Source organism: Ceratotherium simum, chromosome X (assembly GCF_057802395.1).
Source record: "Ceratotherium simum simum isolate JZ-2026a chromosome X, ASM5780239v1, whole genome shotgun sequence".
Lineage (NCBI taxonomy): Eukaryota > Metazoa > Chordata > Mammalia > Perissodactyla > Rhinocerotidae > Ceratotherium > Ceratotherium simum.
This window is the reverse complement of record NC_141940.1, coordinates 95,892,841-95,911,193: the sequence shown is the minus strand read 5'-3', so window position 1 is coordinate 95,911,193 and position 18,353 is coordinate 95,892,841. Positions and strand designations below refer to the sequence as shown.

The 18,353-nt window shown below is 43.6% G+C and overlaps 1 protein-coding gene across 2 annotated transcripts in view; it reads left to right on the top strand.

The window, feature by feature from the left end:
- Window positions 1-759: 759 nt before the first annotated feature.
- USP9X (ubiquitin specific peptidase 9 X-linked) overlaps window positions 760-18,353 on the top strand; it is a 171,921-nt gene continuing 154,327 nt past the window's right edge. Inside the window, exon 1 of one of the 2 annotated variants that reach the window (XM_087426854.1) lies at window positions 760-903. The gene's annotated coding sequence lies outside the window, so the exon portion shown is untranslated. Of the gene's footprint in view, window positions 904-2,326; window positions 2,520-18,353 lie in introns of those variants that run through there. The other variant, XM_087426852.1, reaches the window with a different exon arrangement.

Sequence of the window (18,353 nt, the reverse complement as noted above, 5' to 3'; positions counted from 1 at the left end):
AGTTTTAATTTACAGGTGTGGTAATGGTATTGTGCTCTTAAAGTCCGTATCTTGGTGGATACTTAAGTATTTGTGGGTGAAATTATGTGATTTGCTTTAAAATACTCCAGGGGAAAAATATGGAGGGGAATAGATGAAGCAAGAAAGCCAAAGTAGGGGGCTGGCCCCATGGCTTAGCGGTTAAGTGCACGTGCTCTGCTACTGGCGGCCCGGGTTCAGATCCCGGGCGTGCACCGACGCACCGCTTCTCCGGCCATGCTGAGGCCACGTCCCACATACAGCAACTAGAAGGATGTGCAGCTATGACATACAACTACCTACTGGGGCTTTGGGGGAAAAAAAGGAGGAGGATTGGCAATAGATGTTAGCTCAGAGCCGGTCTTCCTCAGCAAAAAAGGGAGGATTAGCATGGATGTTAGCTCAGGGCTGATCTTCCTCACAAAAAAAAAAAAAAGAAGAAAGCCAAAGTAGTAGTAACTGTTGAAGCTGAGTGATAGATAAACCGGGACTCATTAAACTATTCTCTTTATTTTTGTGTATGTTATTAAGCTATTAAATTATTAAGCTTCAAACTCACCCTTCTATACTCTAAGCTTTCGTTCCGGGAATGAGATTCTACCATCCACATTTCTGCTTTGCCAATGGCTCCCTGTTAGACTCTGCCTATAGGGGGCGATAGAGGGAGACTGCAAGGCTGGAGGAGAACGAAGGAACTTCAACTCCCTTGTGTTCTTCCTTGTTCCTTCTTGTCAGCTTCCTGCTTCTGTCAGCATCCCCTCAGGAACATTTCTTCACCCCTGCACCAGCAGTGCCTTTCCGTGTCTACAGCTGACTCCAGTTTGCAGTTTTCCAGCATGCACAGAACCAGCCTCATCACACCTCCATCAGAAACACCAGCATGAGGTGAGCAGCACCCCTCCTCAGAGGTTTGGGTCCCAGCCCCATGGAGCCTTTCCTCCAAGCTTCTAAGTTGTAATAATTCCATTCTCTTTCCTTTGTACCCCAGCCCTGGGGGTGGTAGCAGCTTCCTGCGATTACTCTCTTTATGATATCTTAGAGTTTTCTTTCCACTATTTAAGTTCCCTACTTAGCAACTTTATGCCTAATTAACATTTTTTTTTATTAAATCCTGTCTGTTCAAATAACTAATGTGGCTTCTGCCTCCTGACTGGCCGCAGACTGAGAGGTACACCAACTCCCATCAGTCATTGGTTGAGGGCTGCTCCCAGGGGAGTTCATTCCCCAGCATTTCTAGGCTGACACATGGGTGGCAGAGCTGGCTCCAGTGGCCAGAGAAAGCCCTCAGGCAAAGTAATGCAAGAGCTAGCAATTGGAATTTGGGCCAGTGTGCACTAAGGTGATAAGGGAGAGAGGAGTGGGGGCGGGCATGACAGTGTTTGCTACACAGCCAAATGCCCTTTGTAAAAAATTAGTTTCTACTTACACAAGCGTTCATTATCCTTGAAAGACACTTAGTTATTAAGCATAGGCTAAAGTCTTCTCAATCACCATTCCCAATCCTGATTCCCTTCTCTTACTTCCTCCCCAGAGGTAACCACTGTTGTCAGTTATCATTTACGTGGGCTTTTCTACATATATATGCTTGTTAACATATATGGCATTATTTTGCAGGCGTTTTGTTTTTATTTCATAGTATACATATCTTTTTGCAATTTGCTGTATTCACTAAACAATTTGTCTTGAAGTCATTCCATATGACACATAGATCCATCTCATTCTTTTAAACTGCTGCATAACATTTCCTAGTGTGCATATGCCATTGTTTATTTCGCTGTTGTCCTATGTTGGCTATTAACAAAATTCTCTGATTAATATCCATGTCCCTGTGTCTTCGTACCTGTTCAGGAGTGTTTCTCTAGAGTAGATACAGAGTAGGAGAAATGCTGGGTCAGAGAGAGTGCATATTTTAAAACTTGCATTAGATGTTAAAAATATGTCCTTCAAAATGTAGTTCCAATTTGCAAGCTGTGATATTGTAATTTATAATAAGAAATATATTTGTGATTTATAATGAGAAATATAATAAGAAATATAAATGGAGTCTTCGTCCCCATTTCTGGCACAGAGCTCCTAAAACCCTTGGAATTTCCTAAGTGATGAGAGCAACAAAGGTGTCTTTTGTTAGGTTAATGAGGTGACTTTTGGACTGCTCCTAAGGATGGGGGCTGGTTGCCAGGGGAACCAACCATGTGATTAGAGGGCTGGAACTTTCTGTCCCACCTCCTGACCTCCGGGGAGGGGAGAGGGGCTGGAGGTTGAATCAATCACCAATGGCCAATGAGTTAATCAATCATGCCTATGTGATGAAGCCTCCATTAAATCCCCAAAGTACCGACTTTGAAGAGTTTCCGGGTTGGTGAACACGTGGAGATTCAGGGAGAGTGGTGCGCCTGGAGAAAGCATGGAAGCTTCTTGCCCTTTCCTCACATCTTGCTGTGTGCATCTCTTTCATCTGGCTGTTCCTGAGTTATGTCCGTTTATAATAAACCGATGATCTAGTAAGTAAAATGTGTCTCTTGAGTTCTGTGAGCCGCTCTAGCAAATTAGTTGAACCCAAGGAGGGGGTCACTGGAGCCTACCCAGTCAGTCAGAAGCACAGGTAACTTCGTAGGCTTGTGACTGGCGTCTGAAGCGGGGGTTGGGGGTGGGGGCAGTCTTGTAGGACTGAACCCTTAACCTGTGGAATCTGAAGCTATCTCTGGGTAGATAGTGTCAGAATTGAGTTGAATTCTTAGATACCCACTGATGTCCAAGAATTACTTGGTGTTGTGTGGGAAGCCCCCCCCCACTGCCCCCACAAGTTGGAAATTGGGTCCAGGAACCCAAAATAGTTGGTATCAGTGAAGTGGGATTTGCTAGAACGGCCGTGGCTCACAGAAACATGTGGTTTGGGAAGAGAAAGGATGAAAGGGCGGGGGGTGAGGAACCTTTGATTGCTGGGTGTCCACGTGGTCACCCGTGATCTGGAGCAGCAGCCATGCTGCAATCAGTTAGGAAGGTAGATCCAGCTCCTGGGGAGTTGGTTTGCTGGATGCATAAGGAAAGGCACACTGATAAGAAAAAGGCAAAATATTCAATGCCTTGGTTATTGTTACCTGTAATAGCTAAACTAAAAGTCAAAGAGAATGCTAGGTCGGACTTTGATGCTAGACCAAGCTCAGATTTCAGTGAGTCTGAGCTTCGGCCACTAGCCTCAAAGCTGCCCCCCAAGGGAAGAATCAACGTGGGGGAAGGGCGAACCGAAGAAACTACTGAAACCAGGGAATATAGTGTGAAGGAGTTGTTTCATTTTGTGGATCGGTATCATCAGCTTCCTGAGGAACCTTTTACTGGATTATGAGAGTGACTAATTTGGGGGCTGTGTACTGGGTTCGAGTGCTGCAGAGGGAAAGAGTGTGTTTGGGTTGATACAGGACCCACAGCTCACTATGGAACAATCTCAGGTGGCTATATGTGATGCAGACACACAGGAAGGTATTTGTGAGGAAACAGCCAGCCTGGCGGACTGGATAAAAGCCACTGTAAGGTCTGTTTACCCCGAGAAGGGGGACTGTCCATCCCTCCCGTGAATGTCAAGTGGAACACCCCAGAGGAAGCGGCTGATATACTTCGTATGCAAGCCACGCGGGACTGGCATTATGATGACCGGGATATTCACCCGCTGAATATGCCCATTTCCTAGGTCGTGGTAAATGCTGTGGTTAGGGGTCCCCTTCCACATGGGCACCTCATATAACCTTATTTGTTACAAAACCAAAAAACAGTTCGTAAAGCCTTATGAATTTGCTATTGCAGCTTCCCCTCATGGGTCTTATAGATGCTAATAGAAACATTAGGTTAATTAACAAGAGAATGGGAAGGGGCCTAGGGGAGAGGCCAGGGACTCGTCCCAACTAGGTGGAAATTTTTAAAAGGTTACTAAGAAATAAGATGAATAAAGTTAATATTGATAGGAGTGAAACAAAGAGGAAACAGAAAGGGGAGAGTCATGGGACTCGTCCCAGCAGGGTGGGAATCTTTAGATGGTTATTAAGAAATGGGATGAATAAAACAGACATTGATGGGATTAAAACGAAGATTTTAATACAGCAGTACCTAAGGTTGGGCGGGCCGAAGGGACCCCCTGTCGTTCCCCCAATATTAAAGGGCCTCAGATAAGGCCGCTCTATTTACCCCAGTCTGGAGTAATTTAAAAAGCTGGAAGGTAGAGATAACTATGAGAAACCCGACCAACAATCACTTGGGGTAGCGGTTAGGTCTATTAATCAAGATAAAGATTGACAGAAGGGCCAGGGTCCCTTGGCTCGATCCCTTGCTAGGAACCCAAAGCTTTTTGCACAAGAGTGGTTACAATGGTCAAGGAGTGGAGAATAGAAGTTTCCAGGACTCATTGATACGGGAGTCTCCCGAACTGTGGTACCAAAACTCATTGGTGAAACCCTGACTCCTGCTGCAATTAGATTGAGAGAATGTAGAAGTGTAGTGATCGATAGGATTATGAAAGTTGGAATGTCTAAGCAGGTATTATATCAAGAAGTTGTGTCAACTTTACCTGAATGTTTTATAGGAATAGATATTTTGTCTGGCTGGGGAACACTTCCCCTTCCTAGTATTGTAAAACCAAAACCTATGGATGAAGTCCTAAGGGAGGCTGCAGTTGGGAATGTAACAGTTGATGGAATTACGGTAAAAGTTTGTAGGAGACTTGGCATGTTTGAAAAGGCTTTATGTGAAGAGGTTGCGTCTCTTTTACCTGACTGTGTTATTATCTGACTGGGGGAATGTTTCTCCTACCTAATATTGTAAAACAGAAGGCATGTAAGCCCGTCCTTCAAGCAATATTAATTTGACCTGCTGAATGGGAACCAGTAAGATGCCTGAGCCACATGGTGTGGAATAGAAGCTAGAGCGCTGGTAGGGACAAATTCTCTGTGCCATGGCCCTACGTGGAGCTAGACTGGGGCATATGGCAAGAGCCTGTGAGCCCCTCCCAGCGACCACTCCTGGGACTTTGGACAAGAGAATTTCCATTTGAGGGGCATTTACTGCCTTGCTATTGGACGTTAACTGAAGCTATCCCAATGACTGAAGGACATAAAATGATCCTGAAACCTGAAACACCCACAATGTCTTGGGTGATGTCAGAGAAACTCTCTAATGGGGATGGCAGTGCCCAGAAGAGTTCCATAATAAAATGTAAATGGTTTATCCAGGATCATGCTGCCTGGGGAATACAAAGAGATGCTCACAAGCAGGGAGCCTCTCCCCTAGGATGGACTCGGGAACTGTGTGAGGAGCTGCTGGATTCTAGCATCACTTGGACAGGGCCCTATAAACAGCTCTCAGCTGACCGACAAAGAGCTGCTTGGTTTGTGGACGGCAGTTCCACGGTGAATGGACGTCCTGTTTGGAAGGCCACCACTCTGATGGAAGGAGGTAAAAACAAATCAGTGGGCTGAATTGCATGCTTTTTCCTTCAGTGATGGAAGAATTGGATGGTGGTAAAAACCCCTATATTTGGGTTTTTACTGACTCCTGGGCAGCGGCGAATGGCTTGGCCATATGGTCAGGCAGGAGGGCAATGGAAACCCGGCCTGTTTAAGGGATGCTTGTGTGGGGCACAGCCCCATGGAAATTAGAGGGGTGCATTAAAGTAGGACGTGGCGATGCCCATCAGAAGAACTCCCTTCCAGGTTTGGAAAGTGACTGGAACAAACAAGCAGATATCCTTGTGTGCTCACTTGAGATGGTCACCTGAGTCCATGAGATGAGTCGACATGAGGGCACTGCAGCAATGCAGAGATGGGATGATTCTAGACATGGTCCTCTGGCACCCTTTGAGGCACAAAATGCCGACAAGAACTGTTCCGTTACTGGGGCTGGCCCGGTGGCGTAGCGGTTATGTGCGCGCGCTCCGCTTCGGTGGCCTGGGCTTCGCAGGTTCGGATCTGGGGTACGCACCGATGCACCGCTTGTCAAGCCGTGCTGTGGTGCCGTCCCATATAAAGTGGAGGAAGATGGGCACGGATGTTAGCCCAGGGCCAGTCTTCCTCAGCAAAAAGAGGAGGATTGGCGACAGATGTTAGCTCAGGGCTGATCTTCCTCACACACACAAAAAAGAATTGTTCTGTCAGCAAAAGAGACAGAGTGCAGATGGCCATGTGGCAGATTCCCTGGTGGGAATGCCCTGAACACAGCTGGCAAGTGAGACTGATGCTGGTACCCCTGGGGTTCTACAAATGGGTCCTGACAGGAGTAGACACTGACTCTAGACTGAGCTTTGCTTACCTGGTGTAGATGCAAATACTCAGTATTATGAAAGAACCAGAACAGAAGATACTGCACCAATTTGGACAACTGACTGTCATTTCTTCAGACCATGGGACTCACTTTACAGCCCATAATGTCCAACAATGGACAGAGAGCTATCCTCCTCAGAGTACTAGTTTGATAGAGAATTGGAACGGGCAGGTAAAACATTGGTTGTCTAAAACAGGGAGGTAAAAGCATGAAGGGCTGGCTTACACGCCTTCACAAGTGTGTGCTCACACTCAACATGAACATGAGTGAGGCTAAAGGAGTATTCCTACTAGATAGATTTGTTTGTTTTCCTGGTGGATCTGGAGAAGAGGGAGTGGGGAAGGTGTTGGTATTCTTTCTTCCCCACATCACCTCAACTTTTTTCCCCCCTACTTGATGCGGTGGTCATAGTACCAGGGCTGCAACTATAAGGGCTGGAAGCAGAGACGATTCCTAAGCAAGAAACTGTAACTGTGTTGGGGCCGGCCCGGTGGTGCAAGCGGTTAAGTGCGCGTGCTCTGCTGCGGCGGCCAGCGGTTCGCCGGTTCGGATCCCGGGCGCGCACCAACGCACCGCTTGTTAAGCCATGCTGTGGCGGCGAACCATGTAAAGTGGAGGAAGATGGGCACGGATGTTAGCCCAGGGCCAGTCTTCCTCAGCAAAAAAGAGGAGGATTGGTATCGGATGTTAGCTCAGGGCTAGTCTTCGTCACAAAAATAAATAAATAAATAAATAAAAAATAAAGCGCGTGAATGCATCACTTACTCAAAAAAAAATTATATTTAGAAACTGTAACTGTGTTTTTAAACTTTATGTCAGAATTCCTGAGGGCCTGATGGGGCAGGATGTGACTTCCCGCCATCTGGCAAAATTGGGGCTAATGGTGAAGGCAGCTGTATTGCCTGGTGGAAAGATAGCCCACTGGTTCTGCACATGTGTAGCCTTACCTTCTCTGACAGGAAGTGGACTGAGGGAGAGGGACTTGCTAGACTAGCATTGCTGCCTGCAATCTAGACCAGCACAGTGGCCAAACCTAATGTCCCTTCCAAAGGTGGGAAAGTTTGGGTATAAATGAAGAGAAGGAAAAATAGTAACTGAGGGTAAGGGAGTGAAGAAATGGGTGTGTAATGAGGGAAATCCAATATTACATTAACATCTCAAAAGAGGCTCAGAGCAAGAGATGATAATGTCTTTTAGCTCGATTATATCAGATGCCTGAAAGGGTGAAGCCATGTATTACTGAGACCATTTCTGCTTCTGGAACCTGAGAAGATCTAATGGAAGCCTGCAAACAGGAGTGGCCTCTCCCTGGGAGGCATTTTCATAGGATAGGATGCTGGACTGCATAGTTATTAATGACTGAATGGGATTCTAGTAATGTGCCAGTATCTTTCGACTTTTATGATTGTTTTGCTATTGGAGATCTGTGTTTGAAAGACCAGGGGGCAGACTGTGATATTGTGATTTTTTTTTTATTGATGTCATAATAGTTTCTAACATTGTGAGATTCCAGTTGTACATTATTATTTGTCAGTCACCATATAAATGCACCCCTTCACCCCTTGTGCCCACCCCCAACTCCCTTCCCCCTGGTAACCACCAAACTGTTCTCTCTGTCCATAAGTTATATTCCACATATGAGTGAGGTCATACAGTGTTTGTCTTTCTCTGTCTGGCTTATTTCACTTAACATAATACCCTCCAGGTCCATCCATGTTGTTACAAATGGGATGATTTTGTCTTTTTTTTACGGCTGAGTAGTATTCCATTTTATATATATACCACACCTGCTTTATCCAATCATCTGTCAATGGACACTTGGGTTGCTTCCACGTCTTGGCTATAGTGAATAATGCTGCAGTGAACATAGGGGTGCATAAGCCTTTTTGGATTGTTGATTTCAAGTTCTTTGGATAAATACCCAGAAGTGGGATAGCTGGATCATAAAGTATTTCTATGTTTAATTTTTTGAGGAATCTCCATCTTGTTTTCCATAGAGGCTGCACCAGTTGGCATTCCCACCAGCAGTGAATGAGGGTTCCCTTTTCTCCACATCCTCTCCAACAATTGTTATTATTTGTCTTGGTGATTATAGCCATTCTCACGGGTGTAAGGTGATATCTTAGTGTAGGTTTGATTTGCATTTCCCTGATGATTAGTGATGTTGAACATCTTTTCATATGCCTATTGGCCATCTGTATATCTTCCTTGGAAAAATGTCTGCTCATATCCTCTGCCCATTTTTTTTTTTTTTGTGAGGAAGATCAGCCCTGAGTTAACATCCATGCCAATCCTTCTCTTTTTTTGCTGAGGAAGACTGGCCCTGGGCTAACATTTGTGCCCATCTTCCTCCACTTCATATGGGACGCCACCACAGCATGGCCTGACAAGTGGTGCATCGGTACGCGCCCGGGATCCAAACCCGAGCAGCCAGCAGTGGAGCACGTGCACTTAACTGCTACACCACGGGGCCGGCCGCCCTCTGCCCATTTTTTGATCAGGTTATTTGTTTTTTTGTTGCTCAGTTGTGTGAGTTCTTTATATATTATGGAGATTAACCCCTTGATATTGTGATTTTTAATAAGAAAGGTATATTTGGTCTTTGTCCCCATTTCTGGCACAGAGCCTCTAAAACCCTTGGAATTTCCTAAGTGATGAGAGCAACAAAGGTGTATGTTAATGAGGTGACTTTTGGACTGCACCTAAGGATGGGGGATGGTTGCCAGGGGAACCAACCATGTGATTAGAGGGCTGGAATTCTCAGTCCCACCCAGGGAGGAGAGAGGGACTGGAGGTTGAATCAATCACCAATGGCCAATGATTTAATCAATCTCGCCTATGTAATGAAGCCTCCATAAAAATCCGAAAGGATGGGGTTGGGAGAGCTTTCGGGTTGGTGAACACGTGGAGATTCAGGGAGAGGGGTGCGCCCAGAGAGGACGTGGAAGCTCCTTGCCCTTTCCCTACACCTTGCCCTGTCCATCTCTTCCATCTGGCTGTTCCTGAGTCATATCCTTTTATAATAGACTGGTAATCTAGTAAGTAAAATATTTCTTGAGTTCTGTGAGCCGCTCTAGCAAATTAGTTGGACCCAAGGAGGGGGAAGTGGGAACGTAGCCAGTCAGTCAGAAGTACAAGTAACGGCCTGGACTTGTGACTGGCGTCTGAATTGAGTTGCCCAGGAGAGCGTTGTTGGAACCTCCAATGTCTAGCTGGTTGGTTAGAAGCATAGGTAACAGCCTGGGCTTGTGACTGGTGGCTGAAGTGGGGGTGGGGTGGGGGGCAGTCTTGTAAGACTGAGCCCTTAACCTGTGGAATCTGATGCTATCTCCAGGTAGATGGTGTCAGAATTGAGTTGAATTCTTGGACACCCTGGTGGTATAACACAGTGGGGGGAGAGCTGTTCACCCCAACCACCCCACAAACCACCAGGCACCTTCTGCACCCTACTGTCCAGGGGGCCACCAGGGCAGAACCACTGTAATCCAGTGGGAGATACCAACACCCTCAGGGAGCCTTCAGAGTGGCAGCAGTGTCTGTGATATCCAGCTGAGAGCAGAGTCTCACAGAGACTGTTGGAGTGGACTTGTTCCTGAGCACACGTGACAGCCCCTAGCAACTCCTGGAAATAATTAGGTGCATTTTTGGGGGCTCTGAGGTCCTTGCATGACCAGGTGGCAGGGCAATTAGGTTACACCTAGCTTTTGTTTTATGCCACCAACAGCGGACTTGGTGCGTGTGGGAGTGGCAGCTGTAGGAGGAGAGCTAGGCAATTTATTTCAATTACCCCCAAGTACACCTGGGGCTGGGATCCATGGTGTACTTTGCCATGTGAATATCTGAAGAAAAAATTTTTTTCAGGCAGAGGAAACAGCAAAGGCCAAGGATCTGAGGTGGGAATGTGCTTATGGTGTTTAAGGACTGGTAAGGAGGCTGGCTGAGGGTGAGGGGGGCAAGTAGGGAACGAGGTCAGAGAGGTAATGACAGGGATTGGAGACTGCATCAGTTTTCCCAGATCACTTCCTGCCCCAGGGTTGCTTTACACCTTGCATCTTTTTCAGGCTAGGCTCTTGGTTTCTTTGGTGATTCAATTTCCTCAAAAACCTTAGTAGGCCTCTGATCTATTTGCTCCTAGGCAGTTCCATGTGCTGTAACCACATCCAAAGTTCTTTCCTAGACATAGTTGTAAAGTCTACTTTATGTATTTGCCTCCTTGTTCCCATGCTTCTCCCTTTTTAAATTAGTGATGGCTACCTTGATGCCAGCTCAAACAGCAGACTAAGATGAGAAGGACAGCACCACCCTCAATCTGATTTTTGCTCCCGAGCGGAGTTCCTTTGTTTAACTGAGGAGTCTTAATGCGCCTTTGTGTCAAGTGCTCAAGCAGTCCCTAAGTGGCAGCATGGTGGCTGACGCTATTAAAGCTGTCAGGCTGGTGAGAGATAATGAGGCCAAATGGATTTAGATGGTAAATTCAGCGACAACATAAGGAAGATCAGCATAGTGTCAGCTCCCCATGTCCCTAGTCCCACAGGATAACACCAAACATGAGCAGCCAAATGCCAGACCACCAGAGTGGTAAGTTATGGAGAAGCCAATTCTAAACTACAGCCAAGCAATTATATAGATAGCCATGGAAGCTGGCATCTGTACCACGGGAAAGTGGGGAAGGTAGAAATGGTTGCCCTCCCCCAAACCAGGGAGATGGATGAGAAAGAGCCTTGTGTCAGTCTCCCACAAGATAGGGACAAGAAACTTTCTTGCAGCAGCTCCCTGTCCTTATCTCCCTTTGTTCCAGGAGGAATCAGAGCATTCTGCCAAGAGTCGGGTCAGACTGCAGACAAGCTTTGCTTATGTGGCCTACATGGAGATGTGCAAGGTCACCAGCATCGTGATGCAGCCCTTCCCCTATGCTTTGTTACACAAAACCTTTTTCACTCTACTCTCTTATTATTTGGGATACAGAAGCAGTCAGCTTTTCTAACTATGTATCCTCAAAAATCTTATTTCTTTTCATTTTTGCCCTTGGATCAGCCAATTCTTGCCTGAGCTTTTTTCTCTTTCTTGTAATACCTTGGTAAACACAGCAAGTAACCATCAATACACACTACTAACCTTGTGTTCCATCCTCCTTCCCTAAAGCTATAGGCTCGGGAGGCACTTGGGCCGACTTCATTTAATTACAGGTAACATCTTTTTTTTTTTTTTTTTTTTGTGAGGGAGATCAGCCCTGAGCTAACATCCATGCCAATCCTTCTCTTTTTGCTGAGGAAGACTGGCCCTGGGCTAACATCCGTGCCCATCTTCCTCTGCTTTATATGGGACGCCGCCACAGCATGGCCTGACAAGCGGTGCGTTGGTGCGCCCCCGGGATCTGAACCCGGGCCGCCAGCAGCCGAGCGCAAGCACTTAACCGCTACGCCATGGGGCCGGCCCCTACAGGTAACATCTTAATCAAGCATTTTGCTGCTATTTAACAAGACTCTCCATCTTTCTATCCTCCGGTATCAGCTTCCTCATTGCCTACTGACTCAAACACAACAGAAATTTCTTTATTGTTCATCTTTCATACTGGGTGGGTGACTAGGTCATTGGGACAGCCCTTCCTCCACGCAGTCATTCAGAAACCAGGCTGACAGGGGCTTTGTTATCGTCAACACATGGCTACCAAGGTCATCCCTAGAGGTAAGGTACAGAGCCATCTCCGTTGTAGCAAGATAGAATGGGAGAAAAGTATATAGGAGTATGCTTGGAAGGTCTACATGGGCAGGCTGAAAGTGGCTGATGAAATTTGTTCTCACATTCCATTGCTTATAAATTCATCATAATGGCCACACCTAACTGCAAAGGAGGCTGGGAAATATGTGCCCAGGAAGAAGAGGAAAGCATGGATTAGGTGAGCAGCTAGCAATCTCCTCCACAGGGTGCTATCGAATAGTGTATTGGCAGTGCGGGTGGTGAGAAGTGGCTGAATTCTGGATTTATATTGAAGGTAGAAACATCAGAATTTGTTAACGCCGAGGTTTTTGGCCTGAATAATTGGAAGAATAGAGTTGTCATATACCGAGATGGTAAAGACTATTGAGAACTCAGTTTTAGGTGTGTGATTTTTGAGGGGCCTGGGAGCATTCACTTGGAGACATTAAATAAGCAGTTGGATATGCAGGTTTCACAGTTCAAAGGAGTGGTCAGGACTGAAAATATAAATTTTGGGGCCCTCAGGACATAGAAGTATTTAAAGTCATTGGATAACACTAACTGCAAAACTGTATATATGATAATATTGAATTTCATTCATTCTACAAAGTACATTTTTTCATATCGTCACACCTTGGAAATTGGAATACATCTTACAACACTCAATACAGTCTTCAATTATTATGATTGACAGTGTTTTCTTTCTTTGTTAGTAGCATTTAAAATAATGATGTATCTTAGAATTGATGGCTCCTCAGATTCAATGCAACAGTAATAATAGTAGTAAAAATGATGATGATAATGTTGAGCATATTAATATTGTGCATCAGACACTGTGCTAAGCCCCTTCCATGATTATCTTTATATGTAGTTACAGTATTGAAATAAGAGCACAGACACAGGAGCCGACTGCATAAGTCTTAATTCTGGCTCTGAGCTAATTAACCACATGACCGTGGCCAAATGCTTAATCTATCTGTGCATAGTTTCCTCATCTCTAAAATGGGACGATAATAGTACGTAATTTATAGGTTTATTATGAGGATGAAAGGAATTAATACATGTAAAGTGCTTAGAACACTGCTGAAGCACATAACTGCTAAATTATTTGATAACATTGGTAAACTGAAAAATGTATGTATGCAAAAATTCCTCAAGCTATACTCTTTAGTACATTTTACCCACATTATCGTATGTATTTTATACCTCAATAAAAGAGGAAAACCAACCAAAACAAAAAAGTTTAGAGAAAAAAAGATCATCTGTGTTATAAATAAGAAAAAAAAGTATATGTACAATGATATTCATTGAAGCATTTTTGTCTGAAATTAACACAGTTATTCCAGCTTTCTTTTGATGTGTTAGCATGGTATATCTTTCTCCATCCCTTTACTTTTAATTTATCTGTGTCTTTATATTTAAAGTGGGTTTCTTGTGGACAACAAATAGTTGGGTCTTAATTTTTAATCCACTCTGACACTTTTGTCTTTTATTTGGTATATTTAGATCATTGATGTTTAAAGTGGTTATTGATATATTAGGATTAATATTTACCATATTTGTTCCTTCTCCTTGTTCTTTGTTTCTTTTTTTCTCTGACTTCTCTGGTTTTTTTTTTTTTTTTTTTTTGAGGTATAATTGACATACAACATTATATTAGTTTCAGGTGTACAACATAATGATTTGATATTTGTATATATTGCAAAATGGCCACCACAATAAGTCCAGCCAACATCCATCAACATACATAGTTAAAGAATTTTTTTTTAGGGCCGGCCTGGTGGCTTAGCGGTTAAGTGCGCACGCTCCGCTACTGGTGGCCCAGGTTTGGATCCCGGGCGCGCACCGACGCACCGCTTCTCCGGCCATGCTGAGGCTGCGTCCCACATACAGCAACTAGAAGGATGTGCAACTATGACGTACAACTATCTACTGGGGCTTTGGGGGGTGGGGGGGAAAGGAGGAGGATTGGCAATAGATGTTAGCTCAGAGCTGGTCTTCCTCAGCAAAAAGAGGAGGATTAGCACGGATGTTAGCTCAGGGCTGATCTCCCTCACAAAAAATAACAAAAACAAAAAAATTTTTTTTTAGTGTGATGAGAACTTTTAAGATTTACTCTCTTAGCAACCTGCAAATATGCAATACAGCATTATTAACTATAGTTGCCATGCTGTACACTACATCCCTATGACTTATTTATTTTATAAATGGAAGTTTGTACCTTTTGACCCCCTTCACTTATTTTGCCCATCCCTCACACCCCACCTCTGGCAACCACCAATCTGTTCTATTTATCTATGAGCTTGTTTTTTTCTTTAAGATTCCACATATAAGTGAGATCATAGTGCACTTATCTTTCTCTATCTGACTTATTTCACTTAGCATAATGCCCTCAAGGTCTATCCATGTTGTTGCAAATGGCAAAATTTCATTCATTTTTTTTTCTTTTTTTGCTGAGGAAGATTAGCCCGAGCTAACATCTGTTGCCAATCTTCCTCGTTTTTTGCTTGAGGAACATTAGCCCTGAGCTAACATCTGTGCCAGTCTTCCTCTGCTTTATACGTGGGTCACCGCCACAGTGTGGCTGATGAGTGGTGTAGGTCCGTGCCCAGGATCCAAACCCATGAATCTGGGCCGCCGAAGCGGAATGTGCCAAATTTAACCACTATGCCACAGGGCTGGCCCCAAGATTTCTCTCTTTTATGGCTGAATAATACATATATACTACATTTTCTTTATCCATTCATCTGTCAGTAGACACTTAGGTTGTTTCTGTATCTTGGCTATTGTAAATAGTGCTGCAATGAACATGGGGGTGCTGCCTTCTCTGGTTTTAACTGAACGTTTTATATGATTCCATTTTCTCTCTCTTAGCATATCAATTATACTTCTTTTTTTAGTGGTTGCCCTAGAGTTTGCAATATGCATTTGCAACTAGTCCAAGTCCGCTTTCAAATAATGCTATGCCACTTCATGGGGTAGTGCAGGTACCTTATAACAGAGTATTCCCAATTCCTCCCTTGTTCCTTATAACATTGCTGTTATTCATTTCATTTATCTATAAGCTATCATACTTATTAAGTGTTGCTATTATTGCTAACATCGTTATTATGATTTTGAACAAACTGTTATCTGTTAGAGCAATGAAGAATAAGAAAAATAAAATACTTTATTTTACCTTCATTTATTCCTTCTCTAATGCTCTTTGTTTCTGTATGTAAATCCAAATTTCTGACCTACATCATTTTCCTTCTTTCTGAAGCACTTCTTTTAACATTTCTTGCAAGGCAGGTCTACTGGCAACAAATCCCCTCAATTTTTGTTTGTCTGAGAAAGTGTTTATTTCCACTTTACTTTTGAAGAATAATTTGGCTGGATACAGAATTCTAGGTTGGTCATTTTTTTCTTTCAATACTTTAAATATTTCACTCCACTATTTTCTCTTCTTGTTTGCTTGGTTTCCGAAAAGAAATCCAATGTAATCCTTATTTTTGCTCCTCTATAAGTAAGGTGTTTCTTCCCTTTGGCTTCTTTCAAGATTTTCTCTTTGTCTTTGATTTTCTACAGTTTGAGTATGACATGCCTATAGATTTTTCTTGGCATTTATCCTGCTTGGTATTCTCTGAGCTTCCTGGATCTATGGTTGAGTGTCTGTCATTTATAGTGGAAAATTCTCAGCCTTTATTACTTCAAATACTTCTTCTGTTCCTTTTTCTTTCTTCTTCTATTATTCTCATTATGTGTATCTTACACCTTTTGTAATTGCCCCACAGTTCTTGGATATTCTGTTCTTTTCTATTTTTTTCCTCTTTGCATTTCAGTTTTAGAAGTTTCTGTTAACATATATTGAAGCTCACTTATTCTTTCCTTGGCCATGTCCAGTCTACTGATGAGTCCATCAAAGGCATTCTTCATTTCTGTTATAGTGTTTTTTATTTCTAGCATTTCCTTTTGATTCTTTCTTAGAGTTTCCCACTCTTTGCTTATATTACTCATCTGTTCTTACATGCTGTCCACTTTTCCCACTAGAGCTCTTAGCATATTAATCATAGATTTTTTTGAATTCCTGGTTTGATAATTCCAACATCTTTTCCATATCTGAGTTTGGTTCTAATGCTTGCTTTGTCTCTTCAAACTATGTTTTTTGCCTTTTGGTAGGCCTTGTAATTTTTGGTTGAAAGCTGGACGTGATGTACTGGGTAAAAGGAACGTTGGGCAATGGCCCTGTAGTGATGTGGTGGTAATGTGTGGGGGAGGGGAGGCATTCTATAGTCCCATGATTAGGTCTCAGTCTTTTAGTGAGTCTGGCTGCATCCCTGAGCTGTGACTTTCACAAGTTCTTCTCATCACCCTCCCCCGCCCCCCCTCCCCCATTTAGGTGAGACAGGAAGGCTAGAGGGAAGTTTCCCTTGAGCACAGGCCTTTGTTAAGAACAGAATAATCAAGGCATATTTTAAAAAGGTTACTTTCCCCCTCCCCCTACTAAGAAGCAGGAGGGGATTTTTTTCTCTAGTCTACACCCTGAAAACATGAGGGAGCTCCTAGAGGTAAAACTTACAAAATTATGGGGGCCCTCCTAAGACTGGACCCCGCCACCCCCACCCTGGAGTTTTTAACTCTCTAGCTTGTCCACACTGAGCCTGCAGTGATTCATCAGTTACAGTGTTAAGTTTTCCTACCCTGGCCGGCTCCGTGGCTTAGCGGTTAAGTGCGCGCGCTCTGATGCTGGTGGCCCGGGTTCGGGTCCCGGGCGCGCCCCGAGGCACCGCTTCTCCGTCCAACGCGAGGCCGAGTCCCACGTACAGCAACTAGAAGGATGTGAACCTGTGACATACAACTATCTACTGTGGCTTTGGGGGGAAAAAAAATGAATAAATAAAATCTTTAAAAAAAAAAAGTTTTCCTACCCTGGTACTGGCAGCAGGCTTCTGTTCCCAGGCTTCTGCTCTGATAAGCTGTGATTCTCTGTATTTGTATTTTCTGTTGGATATAAGAGGAGTTGTTGATTTTCAATCTGTTCAACTTTTTTCTTGCTGTGAGGATGGGAGTGATTACGTCCAAGCTCCTTACATGTTGGACTGGAAACTTAAAGTCAGCATTTTCTTATAATAGCATAAGATTAAAAATGTGCCAAATGTGCATTAGTAAAGGACTGGCTTATCCAAATTATACTGCATCCACTCAATGTAATACTATGTAATCAAAAGTCAGCTCTTGATGTCCTAGCATGCTAACATTTGCTGAATGTTCTTTGAAGTGAATGATTGTTTTAAAAAAGGATATGTATATACACCTACTGATCTTCAAAATAAATAAAGAAAATGCAATTTTAAAAGTTTAGTGGAGGGGCCGGCCCCATGGCGTAGCGGTTAAGTGCATGCGCTCTGTTGCTGGCGGCCCAGGGTTCGGATCCTGGGCGTGCACCAACACACCGCTTGTCAGGCCATGCTATGGCAGCATCCCACATAAAGTGGAGGAAGATGGGCACAGATGTTAGCTCAGGGCCAGTCTTCCTCACCAAAAAAGAGGAGGATTGGCATGGATGTTAGCTCAGGACTGATCTTCCTCACAAAAAAAAATAAAAATAAAAAGTTTAGTGGAAAATACACCAAAATTATAGCAGTCACATTTTAGCATTATGAGGGTTATTTTTTTGTTGTTTCTCAATTTACCAAACTTCCTTAATTTGATTACATTATTTCTATAAATTCTTTTAAGGGGCTATTCATACAAAAAAAAATCTAGAAGGAAATACACAAAAATGATAGTGGTCATTGGTTTTGGTGATGGAAGTAAGGAAGATTTCTCCCGTTTGCCAGACATTTTGTAATGTCATCATATTCCGTTTACAATAATGTTTTTTGTTTGTGACACACATGTGGGTTTTGTTTAGTTTAAGCTTCTGGTGTACAAATTAGGCAAGCTAAGTGGAATACCCTTTTAGAGAATAGTGCTTGGACCAGGCTTGCTTCTGTTGGTTATACCACCCGTTACACTACTATTTCTAGTACACATTTAAAAGCTATCATAAATCACTATTTTGATATGCAATCTCATGTTTGTTGAAGGACTTGACCAAGCAGAAAAGTGGCTGATTTGGAAACAGTGTAGTTTTTCTCCAGTCCTTGAGCAAACTATGAGGGAGCAGTGCAGCCACAAACCTTCTGCAAACAGCCAGTTGAGTCTGCAAACCCTAGAGCAGAGCTGTGATGTCCTCTGCACTACCTAGGTCAACCCCAAAAAGAAGCAAGAGGTCCTGAAATGAGCCCAAAAGTATAAAGAAGAGAGAGAATTGATGCTAGATAGTTGACAACTCATCATTTGCATTTTTCTAG